The sequence below is a fragment of the Helianthus annuus genome, chromosome 10, assembly GCF_002127325.2.
Source record: "Helianthus annuus cultivar XRQ/B chromosome 10, HanXRQr2.0-SUNRISE, whole genome shotgun sequence".
In the NCBI taxonomy this organism is placed as follows: domain Eukaryota; kingdom Viridiplantae; phylum Streptophyta; class Magnoliopsida; order Asterales; family Asteraceae; genus Helianthus; species Helianthus annuus.
Window position 1 is genome coordinate 142578073 of NC_035442.2, and position 24331 is coordinate 142602403.

The 24331-nt window shown below is 35.1% G+C and overlaps 1 long non-coding RNA gene across 1 annotated transcript; it reads left to right on the forward strand.

The window, feature by feature from the left end:
- Positions 1-6645: 6645 nt before the first annotated feature.
- On the forward strand, positions 6646-7223 carry LOC110882576. Its single transcript, XR_002560135.2, has 3 exons — positions 6646-6785; positions 6870-6944; positions 7176-7223. It is a non-coding gene; the product is annotated as an uncharacterized LOC110882576 (long non-coding RNA).
- Positions 7224-24331: the final 17108 nt, after the last annotated feature.

The window sequence follows — 24331 nt, forward strand, 5'->3', positions numbered from 1 at the left end:
GGAGTTTCATGTTCAACCCATGAATCGGTCGTCTTCTCCGATGGAAATCCGTTCTCAGACCGGTTCTCAACTGGAGTATGAGTAGAAAACCTGAACGAGTCTGGATTTCATCAATTTCCAGGTAGAAAATGATAAATGTTGAAGATAAGTTTGAAACAAATGTTAAATGTTTAGATTTTGTCGAAATTATTGTAAAAATATGTAGAAATCCTTTAGATCCGAACTGTTCTTGATGGAATGAGGTCACACTTCAGTGTTCATGAGGAACCAAGGTGACGTCACTCTAAGACAGTCCAAACCAGGCGATTTCCATGGTGAAAAGTGGTGATTTGTTGGTGAAGATGTGACGTGACCGTGTCCGTTCAGTCAAAAACCCAATTAAACCTAGGGTAAGTCGGGTATCGAATCCACGAAGAGCATGTGGTCAGTATCGCACGACCTGTTCGACTAGTTAGACTATTTACAAAAATGTACAATGTGATTATGAAGATTGCTAATTTTTATAAATTTATTTGGTTATGAAAATAAATCGGAGTGAACCGACAACTTGATGTTATTCTTAAAACAATGTGTGATTAACTAAGATTGTAAACTAAACTAAAAAGTTGAAACAAGAAATTAGAATACGGATCACACTCGGTTCGATAATTGCAAGACCTAGGGTTCCTACATGTTTTAACTGGATTCAATTGCATATAGTGATTAACGGATTACTATCACGAAACTTAGGTGCCAATTGCTATCTACGTCATAGACAACGGACCACAATGCACTTCATTACCTCGGACATGTAAATCCTAACCTAAGATAAGGCATAATTGCACATAACCATTTCGCAAAGTCATAACTTTATCATCGTTCGACAATTCACGAATTCGAAACAAATGCAAGACAATTATCCAAGGTTTCAAATACTAAACAATTTGTCACAAAACCAAATTAAAATACAAATGCATAAACCCTATAAAATCTTACAATATCTACACCGGGGTGAAACCGAAGAGACTAGCCGCTCATGGTCGAAGAGGCGCGATCACCGGAGGATGAATACAAGCACCAAACCATAATCTTGAGTCTTGAATGAGAGTTGAGGGTTAGGGGTTAGGGTTTGGATGGTGGAGAATGGATGAAGATGAAGTGGTGATTGTGGAATGGATTAGGGTTCTAGGTTAGAGGTGAATAGTAGGTGGTGTTAGAGATGAGTTAGAGGTGTTTCTTTTCAAATGAATGGGAGTTGAAGGAATAATAAAATGTAACTCCTCCTTTTCCAAAATTTATTTTTTCTCTAAAAAATCTCGTTTTTACTAATCAGCCGGTGTGCAGCAAATAATGCATCAATTTCTGGCCCTTCAAAAACTTATATTTTGATTCGTCTCGTCGAGCTACCCCAAATGCATATATTATAAGCACCGAAACTCATTTTCTAGCTCAGGATAAGCCAAAATGAAGTTTGGATTGTTTCTGGCGCAGAGTTCAGCTCAGTTTTTCCTCTTTTTTGCATTTTCTTCAATTATATTCTCTCTAGCATCCGCCCAAAGCTTCAGTAAATCTCCAAAATGCATCTTAAACACGTCAATGCCTGCAAAACACAAACCATATCAAAGTAATGTATTATAGAAAGTAACTTCGTGTAATTAACTGAAATTAAAACCATTAAGCTATGGAATTTTACCAACCCATCACATCCCCACACTTGTCTTTTCCTTGCCCTCAAGCAAATCTGTTTTTCATTTTCACGTGGGTGGAACGAAAAACACACTCCCCATTCCCGAGACCAAGGTTAAGGTCTATTGTCATGCCCGGTTCAAACTTTTTACAATTTTCGACCTATTTAGCAATAAATGATTAATCATGTAAAAATAGTTATCCAAGATTAACCCGCCCTTGAAACTAATAATTCATGCACATCCCTCACAATGTTCTCTCCACTCGGTTTAAAATTTGGCTAATTAGATAATGAATTAGCACTTTCTAAGTAATCACTCAAAACCGATTAGAATACGTACCCGCATAGGCTTGCAACTCAATCATTATCCACCAGCGAACACGAATCCTAAGCACAAGTCAAAAGGGCTTTGAAGGGTTGTAACGGGGCTAGGTTAAGGGTATGGAATAGGATGTTTTTAAGTGGCGAAGGTGATGAAAACTCTCGATTTTTATTAAAAAACAACTAATGTAACATGATTAACTATAAACATCAAGCTAAGAGGTAACGAGTTTCGCCTTTTATTCAATAACTACTACTCATATTTTTGTATTTTTCTCAATAATTTTTCTCTTCTTTTTCACAACTTTTCTGAATTTTTTCGATTTTTTTTTGCAAAATGTAAAGCACAACTATACAAACAAATAGACCTACAATCAAATTTTCATCACACGGGTTTAAAAGAAAAAGGGTTAACGGTTGTGTGCTAAACGGGTTGATCAAACGAAAGGTTTAGGCTCAAAGTGGGCGACTAGGGGATTTATTTGGGCGAAGGTAAGCAAATGGTGTAAACGGAAAAGGTTTACCTAATGCCTTAATCATTCTCGTGCTTGTATTCGGTCTATGGTCTCAAACGTATCAAAAGTCGCAAGTTCTACAATACGTGACTAATGGTCCACTCAAACAAAGAAAACACAAATATGTAATTATATGATGTAAAAGTGGCTCAAAACCTCACATATAAAGGGTATGGTATGTGACATGCATGATGTGCTAGTTTCTTAGGCGGATAATTCCCAAATAACCACCCGCTAAATACCTGTTATGCTAATTAACTTGAACTTGACCATGACAAAAGACCAAATGGGTTGTGTCATCCCTCGTTAACTTAGTTACTTGTGCTTTTTAGATTGCTTCAAACAAATACATTTTGAAAAGTTTTTTTTAAATTTTTCCCCCATCCCCACACTTGAGGTAACATTTTCCTCAATGTGTAGTGTTTAAATGAACGGGTCAAAAATCGAAAACTTTTACTCCCCCATACACTTTAAGTAGACATTGTCTTCAATGTGTAAGAACTAGAGTTTTTAAAACGCACAAGGGATGTGACACGGCTAACCTCCCCAAAATTTCACCCCAGAAAATAAAATACAATTTACAATCCACTTATTTGCTAACTAAAAATCAAAAGTAAAAAGAAACGTATGCACCTGTTTTTTTTTTTTTTTTTTGAGCTCATTTCTCGTGTGCTCATCTTCCTTCAACAAAATGGTCGTCTCGCGAACACGATGTACCTACAAATCTCAACCTTTGTGTAGAAGCATGCTTCTCACAACCATCAAAATTTGTTAGTTTCCTAATTCTACCATTTTTATGAAAATATTACCAAGGCATACGTTAATTTACTTTGATTTATGTGGAAAAATAATTTACAATAACAACAAACCTAACCCACTTTCGTAGGAATCACGGTTGCATTTAGCTTATGCAACAAGCCCTTTTAAACCACCCGATAGTTCGGGAGGACGAGTAGGTCTCGTGAGGGTTATATAGGGAACACACCCACAACGTTCATTTAACTAAGAAAATAAAACAAAATGAAAATAATACAAACTCTACAACAATTATACCTGATTTGCCTCTCATGGTGGTCGAAGTGCACATTTACCTACCGAGTTTCCAACATACGCTCGGTAGTTGGCATGCCGGATCCATTCTTTTTTTATTTTATGCGGCATGTGTCACGACCCCCGACCCCACCCTAGGAACGGGAGCTGTGAGCCAGTCAGATGGTATCGGTGTTTATTAATTTGGCAGCGGAAATTTTCATCAGGACCGCGAGTTAGGAAAAATATTAGATTTTAGAAAACACCGGATTTTATTTATTAAATAGATGGGATAAAACCCATGTTTTACAAAGGTAGCTTTAATATGGGATAAACCCGAATATATAAAAATAACATTTAATTCATTTGATAAAATAAGCCACTTCTTTAAGTCGTTCGGTGTCGCGTCACAACTCTTATTCCAATCTACCGTAATCACCTAAAACGTGTTTTAAAAATATTTGGTCAGCAGGAAATACTGGTGAATTCATTCATTTTTTTGTACAAAAACATATTTGTTATAATTCACAGTATTAAGAGTGATTACAATGTTTATATATCAACCAATTACCCCAAATCGGTATTTGTCACTCGACTCGTTTCTGTGACTATGGTCAGATCACCCATTGGCTAACCCGTTGTCCAATGGTGACGGGTATCAAGTAATGTATACAAAACCCCACATACCGGTAGTAATTGAAGATTACAAAGACTTAATCCCTGTAATTATAACTTTGAAACAAATAGGGTTTTGGAAACAATTTGATAAAAAGAGAATGACTCACATTGCAGATTTAGACGGGCAGCGTTTAGCCTACTGATTTTAGCCTGGTTAACCTAATTCAAATAACAATGCACACGAAAACTAGGTCAGTAACTAATACAACATTTACGATAATTCACGAGATTAAAACCCTCACTACAAATGACAAAGTGCAATACTTAAACATCCATCGAATTTACGACGAATGACAAAGTATAGCCCTAACGTGGGCAGCACTTAAACATCCATTGGATTGGTTTCAATCGATCGGACATTGAATCGTAACAGCGATCGAGTTATTACCCTGTTGTCGCGGCAGCGTTTCGCGCTGTGTGTGTGTGTTTTTGGAGTAAACAGAAGCTATCTCAGTGTACGAAACGAATTTTTACGTCGAACCAACGCCAAACTTCAAGTGCCACACCCCTCTATATATACTGGAAAAACAGCTCCCTCGCGTGGCGCGAGTGATTGTCGCGTGGCGCGAGGGGTACCCCCCTAGCATAGGGTAGCCCCGTGTCTTACTAGCTCAGGTGAGTCGACGGTTTGAAGAAATTCGCGTTTAACAAGAAACTATGAAGATAATATCGATTAGGGAATACCCCCCCCCCCCTGAGTTTTAGGGTTCAACTAGAAAGCCTCCTGGTATAATCTTGGGTATAACTCCTGAGCTATTTAATAAAATATATAATGCACTCGTGTTAAGTATAGTACCCCTAATCCAACATTATCCCTATGTCACGAGACAGATGTAACATTCGTCAAAATCGACCCGTTTCAAAATCCGACCCGCTTTGAAATTCGATTCTAAACTTTAAACCTCAGAATTTTTTCGCGAATTTAAATAATCGATGAAAGATTTTTTTTTATTATCGTTAATATAATTCGTTTATAAATATGGTTATGAATTTATTGTTTAAATAATTAAATTACTTAATCCTACAATTTAAAAGTTTTATTCTTTTTATAAAAATAATAATCTAGTTAGTCTCGTTAAGTTTTAAAGTTAGTTTAAGATAATACAAGTTAACCTAGTTAGTTTTATAGTTAAGTTAGTTTTTTTTTTTTTTTACATAACATAACTTAACCTAACTAATTAAACCTTTCAAGGTTAGAGGACTATTTATGTATATATTATTAGAATTATAACAAAACAGGGACCAAGGATGCTTATAACTGAAATAAACCACAGGGGTTGTTTGTGCAAATTATGGAAAACTATTAACAAAACCAAACAAAGAAAAAGAATGGGCTGTGACCATAATGGAACCCAGGTTGATCCCGTCGCAACACGCACCATTAACCACTCCATCACTGTCTTGAAATCATTTGGACTTGGTAATCTATATATATTAATAAATGAGATGATTTGGGCCATGTGTTATTGGATGGTGGAGCTATTTTGCTTATGTGGCATCCTATGGTTGAGTAGAGGGTGATTTTGGGAGGGAATTCATCTCATTCTCTATAAAAAACCAAATTTCACAAAACACAAACCAAATCAGAAGTTGGACGCGGGATCCGGAAACAACTGGGTCGGACTTTGGGTCTCCAAACGGATCCTTTATGTATACATCTTTCATTCTTTTCCATTCTCAATTCACTGTTCACTCTGGAAACCCTAGCGCCTCCTTCACATTTTCTACAGATCGAAGAGTTTCACAGTCACGAAACCCTAGCCCTCATCATCTTCCCTGTTTTGATTTAAATGAAAACCCTATATCGCTCATCCTCCTCTGATGATTCTCTCATACATCGTCCATATACTCTCTATCCTCTAAAGGTATGGTCTGGTTTAGTTTAGGGTTTTTCTTTCTTGTGATACTTCAGTTCTTATTGTTGTTTTTGGGAAATTAGATGCTAATTGATTCTAATTCAATCTTCTGTTCAGTTCTTATTATTGTGTCCCAGTTATAAAGATCCAATTTCAAGCTACGAAGCTTTTCATGAATATTCAGTCTCAAATCTAGAGGTAATAACTTTTTTTTTATTTTTTTTTATTTGGGATATTAGTTGTTGTATGATTAAGCTCATTAACAATCTATCTAATTATTACAACATTGATTTCCACCATGTGTTCTACTCTTTCCTAAATATAATTCTTTGATTTTTTTCACCAATGAATTAGGCCGTACAACTCAATTTGAGGTTTTCATATGAATATCTTTTTTAGTTTCTTCTTCTATATTGTGTGTGTGTTTGTTTTGATTTTTTGCTTAAATATGGATAACGAGATTTGGATATTGTGCAATCACTTTGTTTTTGTCCGCGGAGTAATATGATTTTTTGCTTAAGTATGGATAACGAGATTTGGTTTTTTATATTCTCTCATACGATTACATTTTCTCTCATATATCAATTACATTTTTAAATGAATTCGATGCATGCATATATTTTATTACTTTTGGAAAATTTTAACTTTCAGGTGTATACATTTGGTCATACATTCAGGGCAGAAAATTCTAACACATCTAGACATTTAGCTGAATTCTGGGTATTCTTTCGGTGTTCTTACATTACAGAACTAAAGAATAAGCTTTTTGGATTTTAATTTTGGTTTTGGTTTTATATTGTGAAGATGATTGAACCTGAGCTTGCATTTGCGGACCTAAATGATGACATGGCATGTGCCACTGCCTATCTCCAGTATGTCGTAGGTTACTTCATTGAACCTTCATTATTGGTAGATTATCTTATAGCCCCTCTGTTCTAATAAAAGGTTCCGTTTTATACGAATTTGTTCAAAAAGATATTAGAAAAATCAGGTCTTTGATATCCAGATACATTGACTGATTATCAGATAGAGAAAGTCATAGTTTGAAGCTATTTTTGGCGAGCTTTGATATCAAGTTATAAATTTAATATGGAAATTTTCAAATTTTAGGTGAAACATGTTCTTGAAAATTGCAAGGAATATATGGATTTCTTCAAGAATTGTATTGAGATAGGGATTATCGATCGTTTGAGTGTATGATTTTTCTGTGCAACTTATAATCATGCATCTTTAAATTTGTTTTCCTGTTATATATGTGTAAATTGTGATTTTGCTCAACAGGATGTTGAGAAAAGCTTTGTGCGAATGAAGTACACAGATGCAGTTGAACTGCTTCTAAAATCAAAGAAGAAATTTGAATTTCCGGTACCTTTTTTTTACACATTTTAAAGTTGCCAAATACTTTTGACTTTTGAGAGTCAACCAGTTAGTCTTTAAAAATTGTAGGAATGTGTTTTTAATTGTATGCTGAATATATTGTTATAGGTGAAATGGGGATGTGAATTGCAAAGTGAGCATGAACATTATATAACTGAGGAGGATTTTAATGGATGTCCTGTTATTATAACAGACTACCCTAAGGCATGATTTCTCATCTCTTTCACCTACTGTGTGAATATTAAAACTGTTACCGAGTGATTTGGTCCGCCGTCATCACTTGGCTGAAAGCTTTTAGCTCCAAAAAGTTTCACTAATATAACCTTTCTTCTCATTTTTGTTTAGTACAAGTTCAATCTATAATTTGTATTTCAATATTGTCTCATGTATCTACTTCAGATACAAATATTGACGCGCCGAAATCAGCATTAAAAAGTTTATGCTGGAAGCTGTACATAAGAACTAATCATTCAGCTTTCCTATCATAGTTGTTCTACTATCATGGTAAATGATACAAAACATTCTTTTAATCAAAGATACGTTTATCTACAGACCGGAAGATCTTCGTGGACCATTTGGAGAGTTTGGACCCCTAAAGGATGTTTACTTACCACGTGACTATTATACTGGGTGAGTTAATGATCTTTAGCAGTCTAAGTACATTTTACCTATTATTCCTCTTTCTAAAACCAACAACTAACCCGGTCAAATCAGTTAAAACAAATAAAGCTTACTTGATTGTGCATATCGGTGATATCTCTGTCAAATATCATTCAATATCACCAATAATATTGGTACCGATATATGACACTGATATTTTACATGGGGATCGATAACCGATATATCACCGATATCAACTGTATAGCCATGAAATGATGTTTATGATGCTAACTTGCTATCTAGAGTTACAGTTATAATTAGCGACGTGCTATAATAAACAACAAGAACATATAATTTATGACTAATTGAACATGTTTTTCGCCAAAAAGCTAATATGTAAGTGTTTTTTTTCATTACAATAACACTCTATACAAATGATTTGGTGTTCGTTTGGGTAGCAAGATGCAAACTTTGAAATTCTATTATTTTCTTGATGATTTTTATTTTATAAATTACAATGGTTAATTAAGATATATATTAAGGTAGTTAAGATGGTAGTTTCTTTTCTTAGTTTCCCAATTTGTAATCCTATTAAAATTATTAACAATGCGGTCGTTTTTGCAGGATGACTTGAGCCGTTCAACTCCACCTTCTGGACACCCTTCTCGACCCGCAAGTCGTACTGCTTTTGAAAACAATGACGAACCCCTAATTCTTACGCTACTGCTTTAGGTGCTTCTTTATCAAGAAGCACAACCCCTGACCCATAACACATTGCTCGGGTCCCAAGCCCGATTCCTACCCCAATCGGAGGTGGGCGGGTCAACCCGTCGGATAGGAGAAACCCCAACGGTCCAGGTTTGTTTAACGGAGCTACGTCTCAGCCCAAAAATACGGCTGATTTGGTTACCGCACTTTCCGGTATGAATTTGTCATACGGGGTCATGGGGGAAGAGTCGAACCTGACCCGGTTTGACCAAAACGCTGATGATCAGAACACTTTTCGTCTGAATATGTTGTAGAATCAGAAAAGTAGTAAGAACAAATGGATATTTCTGCTGAAAAAAATGTCATTTGACCTATCGGGGGATAATCCTTAGAGAAGAGCTGAGCTAATTAAGGTAGGTCCCATTCTTCAGTATTTCTTATTTAGGGGACCCACATTATGGAACAAATGTTTGGTTTTGGCTTTAATCAAACGTCGAGGTGATTTGATTATTTTTGTAAAGGAGTATATAAGAAAATGAAAAGAGCCAGTGCTTTTTTTTTTTCAATTTAGACATCTGTGTTTTAATTTGAACTTTTCTGCAGAAATTTAAGAATCCATATCTACATTGACGTTGTAGATGAGTTTGTATCAGTTTCACTGTACAAATTGTATATTTCGCTAATTAAAAATTTAGGATGATTAGAAGTTTGGGTGCGGATTAGATATTGATCTGTCAATAACATTTCAGGTTTTAGATATTGATCTGTCATCGAGGATGCATAAGGTCTCTGATGGTCAGCGAAGAAGAGTGCAAATATGCATGGACCTTCTAAAGGAATTCAAGGTATTACAAATAAGTTGATAATATTGATTTGGGTCCATGAGATTTTATTTTATATTTTTCACTAAATGGTAAATTTGACAATCGGTCAAATGCTGGTTCATGCGATGAAGTGTTAGATTCCAGTTTCTTTTCTTTTCTGCTAACATTAACCATTTGCTTTTCGAGTTTGTTTTTATACGTTTATTATTATTACCAAATAGGTTCTTCTTCTTGATGAAATTACGGTTGACCTATATGTACTTGCCAGGGCTGATCTGTTGACTTTCCTAAAAAAGGAATGTGAAGAGCGGGGTGCTACTATTATATATGCTACACACATATTTGATGGCCTTGAGAATTGGCCTTCACACATTGTAAGCTTTTAATCATTATCCATTTATTTTAAGTCCAATATGCTATCATGGTAACAAAGTTATAATCTTTTTTTAGGTTTATGTTGCTCATGGGAAGTTGCAATTAGCATCGACTATGGAAGAGGTCAAAAAGAATAGCAACCTATCTTTATTGGTCAGTTTCACTTGGTTCACACGTCAACTTGGTTACAAAATAAATTGTATTACCACATAAAAAAGATATAATTTTAGTTAACATTGATGTACACGTTTCTAATAACCCCATGTTAGTTTCAAGCTTGAGAAATAATATATTGACCTAAAAAGTCAAAGTCAATGGACCAGTCAACACAGCTTCTTTGTATTTACAGAGAACAGTAGAGCAATGGCTGAGGAAAGAAACAGATGAGGAGAGAAAGAGAAGGAAAGAGCAAAAAGCAAACGGACTTCCAAAATTTGATAGGCGTGTTGATGGCACAAGGGTAACTGGGGACCCGGTTCGTGTGGTCAACAACGGTTGGGCTGCTGGTAGGCTGAATTCCACAGTTGCTGGATAAGAGAATTTCGTGTATAGTTCAAACAGGGTTATTAGACAATAGTCAAAATTAAAATCCAAGACACTATCAAACATCATTGAATCTTACTATGAAGGTCTGTAAAATGGTACCGGGGTACCGGTACCGAATTTCTGAACTGACATAATTTTCGGCAACGGTATTTAGCGTTTTTGGTACCCGTAAGATTCAGGTACCTTCAAATACTGGTCTGTACCGGTACCAAACCATATCGGGTATTTTCGGTACGAGTATTGGTACCCATTTTTTGGGATTTTAGGTACCGGTTGGTACCGAGCTATCCCCAGGATATAGAGGCTCAGGTTTTAAACAGATTCAGGAAATCATTTTGTTAGGCTCTGTTTAAGACAGTTAATTTTTTATCTTTTAAATGAAAAGTATTAAGGTTAAAGTATATAAGATTACTGATTTATTATGTATCTACTAATTAGTATGGTTGCTTAAATTGCCAACAAGAATAACTATTTGCGTATGGTACAATTTTCGCTAAATAGTCGACCCATTGATTGTTCCTTTTTAATATTTCTCATTCTATGTAATCACAAACATCATTCTACAACTGATAGAGCAATTTTATGTGGTTTATTTGTGTTCCGACACTTTTTGCTAAAAAAGTAAGGTGTGTTCCTTCATATTCTTGAATCATTTACCACAAATTAAGTCCGGGATCACAAATGACGTTATCAAACAACGATTAGATATGATTCGATGGTGTTGCAAGCATATCAAGGTATGTCGTTGATGATTACATTTTCTTTTATTTATTGGTTGGCGTTTTAGCATGGAAGGACCAGCAAGTGTTGGTACCATCTCTTCAAACCGCATAGGTACTGGTTGTACTTTAGCCCGGTCATGTTAGAAGTATATCTTATTTTATTGACTTCTTGGTTTGTATCTAAACATGTGCAAGAAACTTTCATCTGATGCTGCTGATTTTGTTATGGATGCTATTCCTTTAGACTAATCGGTATGGTGAGGCTCATCCCCAAGGGGATGGGCCGCCACGTCACCCGTCACGTCATCGAGAGTGAGGATGGGCCTAAAGGGAATGGACCAAGGGGATGGAGGATGAGACCCCACACTATTTATGAAAACAATTAAAAAATATAAATGATTTGATTTTTTAGAGAGAGAGAGAGGAGAGAGAAAGAAGAGAGAGAGAGTGAAAGTTGGCCCGTCGCCAACGTCCTTGGGCCGACGGAGAAGACGGGTGTAACGCCCGGCTCTTTTGTACTTTCCATTTATAGAAAGTTTTGTTCGTATTTCTATTTTTGGAAACCTCGTATTCTAGTAATCGTTTCCTCTCATTGTAATCATTATCAAACCGAGACTTGGATCATTAATGAAACTTGTATTTTGTTACATTATTGTTGTACGCACTCTAATTATGCTCGTATGATCGATTAATGAATCAATTTGTGCTTGAACGTTATTCTTGGAAACTATGTGCTAAACTTGTAATTAAACTAAACTTATGCATTGAACGTGTTTTGGACGAGAACGATACTTGGTTATGACATTTATACGCTTAAACATACTTCGATTATGATCATCATGCTTAACTACACCTTATACTATGCTTTTATATCAAAACAAGTCCCTAAACTCTCAAGTTTGCACCTAAAGGAACCAAATATAAACTTCAGGGGCCTAAGTGTAATAAAACGAAAGATCAGGCAAGCCTACCCGCCGCGTGACGCGAGGGGGCTTGGCGTCACGCGAGCCCCCTGTTTCGGCAGACTTGTGTTTCTTTGAGCTGTTGTGCACGAAATCCAATCCTCTAAACTCACCCAATCACCTTTAATCCACCTCTAATCACCTCCAATCACCTTCTAACTCTTCCATTATAAATACCCACCTTCTCCAACCCATTTGACACTTTCACAACTCTCTAATCTTCACTAAACTACTCTCTAATCAGCTGAGAATCTGAGTTTTGGACAGATTCGTGAAGACTTACAAAAGTGAGTGTAACTTGCTCATTTCTCAACCAAATCACTTGGTTCTTCTTCCTATTGCTTTGTTATGTCCTTGGGTTTGAATCCTTGGTTTTTCCTTGGAATAATCATGCTTGGATTTGCCCTAAAATGGACTAAAACTTTCTGTTTTGTTTATTATTATTCAACCACTTGTTATTTCTTATCCAACTTGTGTCTAACACATCTCACACCAATGTCCTAATGCTTACAACCTCTCCTATGGTTGGGTAAGCTTAAAAACATGGTTGAGACAATCAAAATCAGAGGGTTAAACCTCATAAACTTGGTGTTTTGATTAGGGTTTTAACCCACAAGTCATGTCAAACTTAGACTTTGATACATGAGTGATTATGGAACAACTTGGGTTGTCCAAACATACAATCCTCACATGATTTGATGATTTCTATTAGTTAGCTTATCTTACATACTCGTATAAACCTTAGTTCGTGACCCTCCTTGGTTGTCTTTACATCAAGAGAAGTGGTGAACTTCAAAGGGGTGCCTAAATGGAAGCTTAGACTTTCTACCCCATGCATGACATCCTTGTAACTAAGAGGTGCCTAAATGGAGATTTAATCTTCTACCTCCTACTTGACATATTGGACCTAAATAATATGTAATATTTAGCCTAAGTATAAGCATATACTCATTCAAACCTTTGACGTTAAACTTGTGTTTACATGTTAAAGAAGTAGAATATCATCCAAGACCTAAACCTTAATATGATTCTAATGGGTTCACTACCCATGAAAAACATTAAATAACCATATTGGTTACCTAGTGTCATATGATGGTTATAAGTCTAAAAGATGATTATTTTCACATACACATATACTTTCGTTATACTAAGTTATTTCCATATTCTTAATCTTCCGTAAACGCCAAACTCACACACCTACGTTTCCTCGTGTAGAAGGACTAGGTGCTCCAAGCTAAATCATCCACCAAACTTACTCTCGGAACTTCCAAGTCAAGACTTGTAAACCATGAGTATACTCGATCCCTTTTTCCCCTTTACACTTTGGGATGCAACATGTATACCTATTCAAAACAACTTTTATGCTTAAACAAAACATACTCTATCTATGAACGAAACATGAAACTATTGCGAATATTTGCTATGCTTGTATGCTCTATGAACGATTTGGAACGTTATATGCTCATTAACTTTGCTAGCCCACCTTAACAATTATAGCGCTATAGGATTAACGCCCCGCCCGCTATTCTAATTGGGTATTGTTGAGTTAAACATTTCCATCCCGCTGAACGATTGGGATTAGGCTTTTTGTGCGTTGTATTCTTGGGTTTGATCATATAGTACGCCAAAAATTGCATTGCTAGTAAATTTATTCACTATGTTACATGTTGGATATGAGTTTTTATTCTATTATGCTATGTAGTCAAACTTGTATACTCGCCTTTGCTTTTGCATTGAACTCTATTTTAATACATGTTGCAGGTTAATTGTTGAAGTATGGACTAAAGATGAAACGAGATTTAGGGTGGACTAGATACACACCTAGATTAATTTATCTTTTGTTGTTATTATCTATGTTGAAACAATGTTGTTGTTTTCGTTGAATCTTGTTGACAATTTAGTTTTGAAATGAAATTTGAATTTAATTAAATATTGTCACATAGTGCTATGACGTCTCTAGCAATCTATACACACTTCGTCTCATCCCGATGTTTCCGTCATCGGTTGGGGTGTGACAGATTGGTATCAGAGCCATAACTATAGGGAATTAGGAAAAATTGCCATGCTTTTGCCCTAATCTATAGTTTTAGGAACTTTGTCTCTTATTTGTTGTTTAAAACTTTTGTACTCTACCATGCATGCTTCCTAGCTACACTTCTTGTTATTAAACTTATGCGCCTTTCCTAAGGCTAACACGAATACACTTATGCTATTTTATACTCTTGTAACATCAACGAGACAACTTTACCAAAATAGGCGTGAAACCCACAATTTGGTAAACGACTCTCACTCTACCTTTAATCTATTTTTGCACGAAATTTCACCATTAAGCTAGGAGTGACATCCACAACTTAATGGTAATTTCCGTTTCAACTCTAGTGGACCCTTGTCAAAGTGTCAAAATTTTATTTTGGCCGACAAGTACCAACCACATTTAGGGTACGAAATCGTCAAGTTAGGGGTGAAACCCGCATCTTGTCGATTAAGTCCCATTCCTTGATTTTTATTCTCGCCAAAGTCCCGAATGTTCCAATCATTTAGAGATGTGTGGTAACCGGAAGGGTAAGATACCGTTAATCGCTTCTCGACGAGAGTATCTTACTTATAGGCCAAAGCACAATATCTCTAAATCGAAAGGACTTTCGACCCACTTTGGAATTGTCGACGTTTCTCTACCCGAAACAATCCAATGTTTTATTGAGCCTCTCTTTTATGTAACTCAATTTATTTGTGATTTTATACTTGAACGTCTTTCATTTCGAAATTTCGTTTTAGTCATTTCGCACGTTATCGCAATCACAAACAATAATAATCCCTCTCGTGAACAAACTAAATTTACGATGCTTTCATTTATTCATGTTATGCTATGTGAACCTCATGATTATGCTATATGAGATGTCTTAACCTTTTATGCTATGTAAACCAAGTTTGAACCCTTTATGCTATGTGATCAATTTCATTTTCTTAAACAAACATTATGATCAAGTCTCACCTATTCTCTCCTTTCGAATTCGAATTATTTTTGAAATTTCACTTTTACGCATATATCGTACAAATACTTTATCGTACATTTATACATTATTTACATGCATGATTTCACATAATTTTATTTATACCCCTTGTAACAATAAATTGAGACATATCATCAAGATGAGAGCGATTTCCTTACCTTGACGACTAACTTCGTTTCTTTTCTCATCTTACAACGACCTCGTCAACGAATTGGGGGTGATTCCCTTACCTAGGTGATCGTTACCAATATTTTCCTTAATAGACTATATTACGTAGACATGATCACGTTTATATCTAAATCTTTTATCATTAGTCGAATCCCTATTTATTTCAACATGCATTGTTTCTTATTCTACAACCTATATTTATATAGCTCACATACACAAAATTCTTAACCTTTACCATAAACGCTTATGCCTCGATTTTCGAAAATTACGAAATGTAAACTTATTTACTTCTAGAACCTTTTCAACCATTATTCAATACGTCAATTTAATTTAAAATGTGTGGGCAAGGAAACTTCATAAGAACCAACCATCTTCAACATATGTAATTTTTTTAAAAAAACAAGAGTAGCATTTCCTTTTCTTTCACAAACTATAACACACATAACCAATAGATATTTTACACTCTCTTTACATTTATGAACTAAATTCTATATTTCATGTCAACTCAATCTATTTTGATTTTAATTAAACGTCACGCTTTGCTCAAAACGACTATATATGTATATCATTTTATGTGCTTAGGTTTATATCTCGTGACAATTACACTTATACCCTCATTTTTACCTTCATACTCAAAACTTCTTGGCTTTTCTTTTCATGTTTAAATTCGTATATTACGATTCATATCATAAACAAAATCATTACGTATTACACTCATATCCATATCCGTATTTCTACACCTTATGTCTACACCTATATTTATATTACACATTTATGTTAAATTTTCATAATCATATCTATATCCATACGTTTTATATTATACTCATGTTCACAAATTATTCATTTACGCCATACTTATGTCCAAGTTTATATTCATAATAATACAATTATACTTACACCCACTATTACGTTTACGCTAATATTCACATTCATGTTTATACTCATGTATCCTACTGGTACTTGTACCTATACAACTATGCTTAAACTTATATTCACATCCATATATTTTCCTCATACCAATACCATTATGTTTATACTTAAATTCATAGTTATACTCACATATATACTCATTTTCATACACGCTATGCTTATACTTTTACTCATATTCCTGGCATGCGTTTTGTGTTTATGCTCTCGTGTGTGTTCGTATTTAAACTTATACTATGCTCATGCTTTTACACAAAACTTATACTTTCGCACTATACGCGGGCGAAACCCGAGAGATTCGCTTATGTTGCTATACTATTTGGAACACAAGCATGCTTATATGCTATGCCTCTATGCACGCAATCTTATTTTTTTGAATTTATTTATACCTTAATTCATACGCAACTAGTACGAGTTATGCGGATCATGTGACGATCAATGTAATCGCGGGTGCACACGGGATTATAGTGATAGTCGTATGAGAACCATAGAGTATCCTATTGTGTATGGTAAGACACGGAACGTAACATGACACCGGATACGAAACGGACGTCACATGGTCAAAACATGGTGGATACGCCGCTGGTACTTCCTATATATAAGTGTTTTCACCATGTACCAAACTCTCGTAAAACGTGCCATGAGAAATTCAGTGTTTTGAAGACCTTTTGAACCTTATACAAACTTTAAGCAACTCACAAACGCATTATATCCGATTAACCATGACGAGACTTCATCTTTAACACGCTACTTTCGTCTATCTACTACTTATATCATTCATATACATGCATTCGTTTATTAAGAATCAATCTTCCACTCTATACTTCTAGTATTCTCCATTATTTTTGTCTTTTATATGAACCTCGTTGACAATCAAGTCTGTTAAACCGCCGTCCTATTCTTATTTCTTATATAGACGTACTTAGTAGACCATTATCACACTATTCAAAGTACTAGGCCTTGTCGTTCTCCAAAACTTCATACTTTTTAAAACGTTTCAAATTCTCAAAGCCTCATTTCTTAATAATCACATTATCATCAAAACTTTTTTTCAAACCTTCCGTCTTCCTAAATTTCGGGACGAAATTTCCTAAAGGAGGGGAGACTGTAACGCCCGGCTCTTTTGTACTTTCCATTTATAGAAAGTTTTGTTCGTATTTCTATTTTTGGAAACCTCGTATTCTAGTAATCGTTTCCTCTCATTGTAATCATTATCAAACCGAGACTTGGATCATTAATGAAACTTGTATTTTGTTACATTATTGTTGTACGCACTCTAATTATGCTCGTATGATCGATTAATGAATCAATTTGTGCTTGAACGTTATTCTTGGAAACTATGTGCTAAACTTGTAATTAAACTAAACTTATGCATTGAACGTGTTTTGGACGAGAACGATACTTGGTTATGACATTTATACGCTTAAACATACTTCGATTATGATTATCATGCTTAACTACACCTTATACTATGCTTTTATATCAAAACAAGTCCCTAAACTCTCAAGTTTGCACCTAAAGGAACCAAATATAAACTTCAGGGGCCTAAGTGTAATAAAACGAAAGATCAGGCAAGCCTACCCGCCGCGTGACGCGAGGGGGCTTGGCGTCACGCGAGCCCCCTGTTTCGGCAGACTTGTGTTTCTTTGAGCTGTTGTGCACGAAATCCAATCCTCTAAACTCACCCAATCACCTTTAATCCACCTCTAATCACCTCCAATCACCTTCTAACTCTTCCATTATAAATACCCACCTTCTCCAACCCATTTGACACTTTCACAACTCTCTAATCTTCACTAAACTACTCTCTAATCAGCTGAGAATCTGAGTTTTGGACAGATTCGTGAAGACTTACAAAAGTGAGTGTAACTTGCTCATTTCTCAACCAAATCACTTGGTTCTTCTTCCTATTGCTTTGTTATGTCCTTGGGTTTGAATCCTTGGTTTTTCCTTGGAATAATCATGCTTGGATTTGCCCTAAAATGGACTAAAACTTTCTGTTTTGTTTATTATTATTCAACCACTTGTTATTTCTTATCCAACTTGTGTCTAACACATCTCACACCAATGTCCTAATGCTTACAACCTCTCCTATGGTTGGGTAAGCTTAAAAACATGGTTGAGACAATCAAAATCAGAGGGTTAAACCTCATAAACTTGGTGTTTTGATTAGGGTTTTAACCCACAAGTCATGTCAAACTTAGACTTTGATACATGAGTGATTATGGAACAACTTGGGTTGTCCAAACATACAATCCTCACATGATTTGATGATTTCTATTAGTTAGCTTATCTTACATACTCGTATAAACCTTAGTTCGTGACCCTCCTTGGTTGTCTTTACATCAAGAGAAGTGGTGAACTTCAAAGGGGTGCCTAAATGGAAGCTTAGACTTTCTACCCCATGCATGACATCCTTGTAACTAAGAGGTGCCTAAATGGAGATTTAATCTTCTACCTCCTACTTGACATATTGGACCTAAATAATATGTAATATTTAGCCTAAGTATAAGCATATACTCATTCGAACCTTTGACGTTAAACTTGTGTTTACATGTTAAAGAAGTAGAATATCATCCAAGACCTAAACCTTAATATGATTCTAATGGGTTCACTACCCATGAAAAACATTAAATAACCATATTGGTTACCTAGTGTCATATGATGGTTATAAAGTCTAAAAGATGATTATTGTCACATACACATATACTTTCGTTATACTAAGTTATTTCCATATTCTTAATCTTCCGTAAACGCCAAACTCACACACCTACGTTTCCTCGTGTAGAAGGACTAGGTGCTCCAAGCTAAATCATCCACCAAACTTACTCTCGGAACTTCCAAGTCAAGACTTGTAAACCGTGAGTATACTCGATCCCTTTTTCCCCTTTACACTTTGGGATGCAACATGTATACCTATTCAAAACAACTTTTATGCTTAAACAAAACATACTCTATCTATGAACGAAACATGAAACTATTGCGAATATTTGCTATGCTTGTATGCTCTATGAACGATTTGGAACGTTATATGCTCATTAACTTTGCTAGCCCACCTTAACAATTATAGCGCTATAGGATTAACGCCCCGCCCGCTATTCTAATTGGGTATTGTTGAGTTAAACATTTCCATCCCGCTGAACGATTGGGATTAGGCTTTTTGTGCGTTGTATTCTTGGGTTTGATCATATAGTACGCCAAAAATTGCATTGCTAGTAAATTTATTCACTATGTTACATGTTGGATATGAGTTTTTATTCTATTATGCTATGTAGTCAAACTTGTATACTCGCCTTTGCTTTTGCATTAAACTCTATTTTAATACATGTTGCAGGTTAATTGTTGAAGTATGGACTAAAGATGAAACGAGATTTAGGGTGGACTAGATACACACCTAGATTAATTTATCTTTTGTTGTTATGATCTATGTTGAAACAATGTTGTTGTTTTCGTTGAATCTTGTTGACAATTTAGTTTTGAAATGAAATTTGAATTTAATTAAATATTGTCACATAGTGCTATGACGTCTCTAGCAATCTATACACACTTCGTCTCATCCCGATGTTTCCGCCATCGGTTGGGGTGTGACAACAGGACGCTCCACAGGGGGGCGGTGTGGGGGTGCGGCGCCGGGCCTCGCCGTGCCAAGGCCGGCCCCCATTCCGTTTAGTCTTATTGACTAATCTTTTTCTACCATTACCGTTACCATGATGCCAAGGTGAGTACTACAAATATTTAATTTTAGCTACCTAAGGATGGTTAAATGATTTTTTTTATTAAAATATCATTATATTTACAAGTTTTGGCGCATGTTTCAGTTTGTTTGACTCGAGTTGCTGAGGTATTTGTAGCATCTCCTAATCAGCAGGATGAGCTTTAGGGTTGTTCATGGTCCTGTTTGGTCGGTTTTTGGGTCAAACGTGAACCAAACCGTTAGTCACGGTTTTTGGTGATTAAAAACCGAAACTGAACCGTTGAATTCTTAAACCGAACCAAACTAAACCGTTATTAACGGTTTGGTTTCGGTTCGGTTTCACTGTTTGAACTATTTGGGCCTTAATTGCTAAAAGTGAAAAAATAAAACAAAAGAATGAAAAAAATAAACTGTCCAAATTAGAGGATATAATAATACTTATCCATAATGCTTAAACCAAATTGTTTCAAATATGGACTGTTAGCTGCTGTTAGTTTGTTACATCAAAAAGAGATGTCCATATACATCAAAACAAAAGGTGTTGGGTGCTGTTGTGGATGTTGTCTAAAAGGTTGTTGTCCAAAAGGTTGTTATCCAAAAACTTGCCACCCTAACTTCAAACTGTGAACATTTAAAACCAATAAAAATAGGCTGAAGTTGGGCATTCATATATGTGTAAGAATGATAAAAATCAAGTTACCTATCAATCAATGTGGTCCGTGCAAATGTTAAGCTTGCTTGCAAAACCTGAAATAAAAGTTATATATATTATTAATTAATGAAATTGAAAGTGGCCCATTTTATAGTTAACACTATTAGTTTACTTGGATTAAATTTAGTTGTAATTTTTTTATGTCTATATATATAATATATGATGATATATTATAAATAAAATAAAATATATTCTTACGGTCAGGCCTGGTTTATTACGGTTGGTTTTTGCTATAAACCGTGAACCAAACCGTTTGCTACGGTTTGCAAATATTGAAACCGACCGACCGAAAGATAACTAAAAAACCATGAAACCGAACCGATGACCGGTTTGGACGGTTTCACGGTTTGAAACCGAACCGTTAACACCCCTAACGAGCTTTGTACACATGAATTGCTTAAATGATTTGCTTTTTTTGGTGTGCAGTTTTCTGATATTGTGACTTTAGCAAATGAGCTTCTTCCTTGGTTGCCTAATGGAACCATAACTCTTCATACAAGTAATAATGCAATTGAATTACTTACAAATCGTATCAATGAATATGTACGAGGAACAACGATGATTTTGCTCATCTTGCTCAAGCTCAAGTATCAAGGGTCTCTAATGTTGGTTTTTTTTCTCTCCGTTAAATTCCTTGAGCAACATATCATTTTATATTATAAATTATTTTACTAAAGTTTATTAATGTCAATTTTCTATATTTTTAACTGTAAGTTATTCCTACCTTTTGTAGTTTAAATTGTGGCTGCCAAGGAGCTTGATAAAAAGGCTATTTATCTTGGTAAACTATTTATTGCTGAGTGGTTAGAAACCAAATCTAGGGCCTGTTTGGGATACAACAGTTCTGAACCGTCTTAAATCCATCCAAGGTTGGCACTATAGCAGTTAGAGGTCTGGTTAGTAAATAATACACTCATTTCTAAAACTATTTGTTGTGATATAATTTTCACTAAAAATATTTACCTGATAGATACGATGACGGGTTTGGGTCGGGTATGAGACAAACTTTTATAATCGGGTATGTGGTTGGGATTACCCAAAACAGGATTAATTTGTATTTAATTGATGCCTCTACAGTAGCCATGTTTCATAAAAGGGGAGGGTTAGATGTAACTTATTACAAAGAAAATCGCAAAAAGTTAATGTTTTTATTCTCATCATTAATATGTATGATGGATTCGCGGTTTTTCTTCATGATTAAATTTTCTAAACACGTATGTTATAGGATATAAGTTCTTTAGCGATCCTTAAAAAGCTTAAGTTTATAAGAATATTAGACTTGAGGTGTTTTCATCACTTCGACTTTTTAGTTTTAAAAAGTGCGTCTGGAATGGTCATACTTAACTACGTGTGATATGAATAAGGTTGAAGACGAAACCAAAGGGTATGATCGATTGGCAACTGTTTTTTATGTTGTAAAATTCGAAAAACTTTATCCTGGTATATGGCATTAGGATTATAGGGATTCTTAAAAAGCTTCGGTTTATAGAACATATGACTTGAGGTGTTACTTTTCATCACTTCACCTCTTAGTTATAAAAAGTTTTCCTCACTTGGGCGCACTTACGCGCAAGCCCGAACGATTGTTTTGAGGTGATGGCTGTACAGGAGGCGCAGGTAAAACCAAGGCACGCCTTCTGTTCATGGTATATTTTATGCATTAGCAAGCTGTACACATGGTTGTTTATTTAGTAAATTGTATATAGAGCTTATGTACATATAAATGTCAAGTTCTTGTTGATACGAACGTATGAAAAATATAAAAAAGATTGATATAGAAAGTCAACTCTGTTATTGAATGATTCGTTAAAGGCAAACTCTGTTATTTTGACTATAGAAAGTCTACTTCATTGTTTTCAAATTCAAATTTCACAAGATCAAGATGACAACGATGATGAGGACGTGCTAATGAGTTTCCGTCTATCTCCAAATCAAAGGTAAACCTACTTTCACCCAATTATATTTTTATTTCCTTGGCTTATGTATTCGATGAATGTGGGAATTTTTGTGGCGGGGGGCTGAAGATGGTACATATACTTCGTATGCCAAATGAGGAAAGCCGTTTTCTCTACATCAGGTACATGAACTTCATTATTTGATGAAGATGGACGCCAAACGTTGCCTTAGACACGCTGGCATGCTGCTGACCCAATCGAAGTGAGAGTGAGTAGAAAATGGGTGCTTTGTTAACAAACATGTACATACTTCTTATGGCAGGTCAGATTTTGTTTATTGTTGCTAATAAAACATATTACATCTGTGGTAATATTTATAACACATTATATTGACATTAAATGGTTTGATGGCTGTATATTTTGTCAAAATTGGACATGGCTTTTGCGTAAAATGGTTAAAATTCTATATAATATCGTATTGCAGGTGAGACTCTGCACGAATCGTGTCTTATGATATAGGCATGGGCTCACTTTTTGACTCCGAGAGATAAGTGCTGAAAGCCCCTTTGCTCAAGCGAAATCATCCTTCGGGAACGGAATAAAGTTTGTCAACCACAGCTATGAAAACACGCCTTCTTAGTGACACGAATGACTTTGCGAGTTCCAAACGAATGTTAGATTATTTCATTCCCTGAGCATTTTGATTGTTGTAAAACACTTATTTCATTTTATTACTAATCATAAATGAACAATGCCTACTTCGTAATAAGTTCTAAATGCATTGTTTATATAGCAACTGATGTGTAAGGTATGAATTGTTTGCTAAGAATGTTAGACATTTAACACATATACATTTATTGGTTGTCACTTTTCCGGCATTACATGGTTTCATTTATCTATATTATTATGCATACTCGGTTATCACTTTTTGCCACATTAAGCAAAGAAGACCTCACTAAAATCTTGGTTTCTTATTATGCATACTATATAATAGTCAAAATCGATGTCACATACAACGTATCACACTTAACGCAAACCTAATGGACTTCTAATTACAATTTGACCCAACACAAGTTTATAATATATAATAAATTGTCTTTTTCCCAATACAAAACGACCAAACCATTTATGATTAGAATAACATCACCCCCTAATTATAAACACAAATGATCATGTTCTTATATTAAGAGGTGTTAGGGATTCCATTTTACCACCTCCTCATAACTTATAACTTTTTACAAAAGGAGTTTTTTTTTAGAAAATGATGTTTCAGTAATGATTTGGAAAGGAGTTTTTATGCTTTGAAAAAAAGCGTTTTTAAAAAGTTAGTTGGTTGTGACTTTTTTAAAAAGAAGATAAGGAGAAAAGGAGATGGAATCCCAAACATCCCCTAAGATATTTGAAAATTTGCGCAACTTCGGTGGGCAGGCTTTTGAGCATAAACGAGGTTCAAGAAGAACGTAATGGGTAACAAGTGAATGTGGGTTTAGATTTAACCATATCAAAAAAATATATATATATATATATTCAATGCTTTATTTATATTATTAAAACAATAATCTACATATTCTAATAAAAACTATTTAGCGGTTTTATGCATAAAAAATAGACTTCACCCGTTTGAGCCATTCACTCATGTTTTTTTTTTTAATTTACCACACATGTTTAGGTCTTTGTTTTATTAAGAACAATGTTGTTAATAGAGTTGGATGATGCTTAACAAAACACTATATGGTTTGGTACCT